A 2,512-nucleotide genomic window follows, 5' to 3' on the forward strand; every position below is an offset into this window, starting at 1 on the left:
ATATATATATATTATTATTTTACACTCATTGGCTACTTATCTCTACTTTCTTTCTTTTCTTTTACTATATCACACTAAACAAACATATATATTTGTTTAGTGTGATATACCTCTGGCTCTTTTGTTATTGTTATACTGAATGTGAATTATGTTCTTTTGTTTCAGAAAGAAAGAAAGTAGAGATAAGAGTGTAAAACAACGTGAGGCCGTGGGTTGGTTTTCTTCCTGTCCTCCCCAATGTATGAGTCAGGTAAAATGGGCCAGATGAGGTTGGAGCATCATAGCTCTTCAATATTTTACAGCCAATCACATTTTTTATCAATTCTCCAGTGGTAAAAAATTGTTGAATTAAATAAAACTTTATTTAAAACACGCAGAACACTTGAAGAATTGAAATTGAATTAGAGTATATGTACAGATACAGAAAGCTTTATTTATCCCCGAAGGTCATTTCAGTTTCTGCAGTCCACCGAGACGTCTACACATTCATACTGCACAGTCATCAACGACAGAGGGAACACAGTAGAGGGCATATGGGGAGGTGCAGATCAGTAAAAGTATGAGAATAAAATATTTGCAATAAAAACAATAAATACAAGAATAAAAACAAGACGAGATAAAAGAATAAAGGAATAAATAGAATAAAGTGACAAGAGTATTGCACATTGCAAATTACATTCCAGGAATGTACCTAATTGCAAACACGTACAACCATCATATGGTTAATGTAAAATAACTTTATGTGTGGCTCAATAAGGAAGCTGGATAATATTAATAATTGACTTATAGAGAAGGGGATTAAATAAGTTTCTACTTCTTCTCACTCCTTTTCGAATGTATTTTTCTTACGCTTTTCATTGTATGTAAATACTACTAGTTTCTGACTGTCCACTTGGTATGATATAATGTGATGTTATGTTAGTATAGCATGTGTATATCAGTAGTAGTACACACACTGTGAAGTGAATATCAGTTCTCATTTCAGACAAGCAAACACATGAAAACATAAATAATAAAAATAGAAAATAAACCCACATACAACGCCTTAAGGCACACAAATGATTTTATATTATTAAAAATAATATCATTATTTTTTAGATTATATTTTTTGTAATATTATAAAAATAGTCATATATTCAGTATGTTTATTCATCTCCCTCACTGGCAAAACAAGGCTTGTCATCATTGAAGGCCATCTCAATGCAGTGAGATATCAGGATGAGATTCTGCAGCCAGTGGCGATCCCATATCTCCACAATCTGGCACCTAACTTCATCCTCCAAGAAACAACGCCCCCCCCCCACAGAGCCAGGGTTATCACAGACTACCTCCACTTTGTTTCCCAGTTTATATATCTCAGTGGTGGCTGCTGGCTCAAATCATTGGGGAGGACAGGAGGAAAACCAACGCAGGCACGGCGTCACGTTGTTTTACACTCGTTGGCCTCTTATCTCTACTTTCTTTCTTTCTGAAACAAAAGAACATAATTCACATTCAGAATAACAATAACAAAAGAGCCAGAGGTATATCACACTAAACAAATATATATATATATATATATATATATATATATATTGGGTGGAGTGAGGTAAAATGGGCCAGATAAGGTTGGAGCATCATAGCTCATTTTTTATCAATTCTCGAGTGGAAAAAATGATTAAATTTAGCATCTAATCTGTAATAAATGAGTATCAACCCTAAAATTGTACAATTAATTTAAAATAATCAATTAATTCATGTTTATTTCTGATTCATGACTAGAACAACTCGACCCTCAGAGCTGAGCTGCATCTCAGATTAATCTTCAGGTTCTCAGCTTTCAGATGATGTACACCACTTCTATGTGACATCTACTGTTGACCTGCTATCTCCCCCTAAAGATCCCCTAAAGACCCCCCTAAAGACCCCCTAAAGACCCCCTAAAGACCCCCTATAGACCCCCTATAGACCCCCTATAGACCCCCTAAAGATCCCCTGGACCCCCTAAAGACCCCCTGGACCCCCCTAATAAAGACTAGAACATGTGTATTGTGGTCTCTTTGGGTTAACGGCTGAATAACAGACAGAGTAATTCACCTGTCAGACCCCTCATCCTTTATAAATAACCTGCTACCTCTCCTACCAGATAGAGGAGCTGAATGCTTTGGGATGATTGCGTTACAGCTTCACAAACACATCGTGTATAGATGTATAAATGTATTATGTGTTTGCTATTTAACTTTTAGTACTACTTTTTTTCTTTTCTCTCCGTGTGAATAGCTGCTGAGAAATGTTAGCTTTGTGTAAGAGGTTTCATATCGGGATGCAGCAAAGAGCAAAAAAGAATAGTCTAAACCAGGCATTCACAGACAGCTGAACACTGTGTGTGTGCGTGTGTGCGTGTGTGTGTGTGTGCGTGTGCGTGCATGTGTGTGTGTGTGTGTGTGTGTGTGTGTGTGCGTGCGTGTGTGTGTGCGTGTGCGTGCATGTGTGTGTGTGAGGGGGCGGTGATGATTCAGAAGTCAGATTTCTC

General features: G+C 37.1%; 1 protein-coding gene across 1 annotated transcript in view; it reads right to left on the reverse strand.

Moving 5' to 3' along the window:
* The window catches only part of LOC141754340 (homeobox protein MOX-2-like), a 258,572-nt gene that overhangs the window by 16,789 nt on the left and 239,271 nt on the right, over positions 1-2,512 (reverse strand). The window lies entirely within an intron of this gene.

This window comes from Sebastes fasciatus, chromosome 17 (genome assembly GCF_043250625.1).
Source record: "Sebastes fasciatus isolate fSebFas1 chromosome 17, fSebFas1.pri, whole genome shotgun sequence".
NCBI classification, from domain to species: domain Eukaryota; kingdom Metazoa; phylum Chordata; class Actinopteri; order Perciformes; family Sebastidae; genus Sebastes; species Sebastes fasciatus.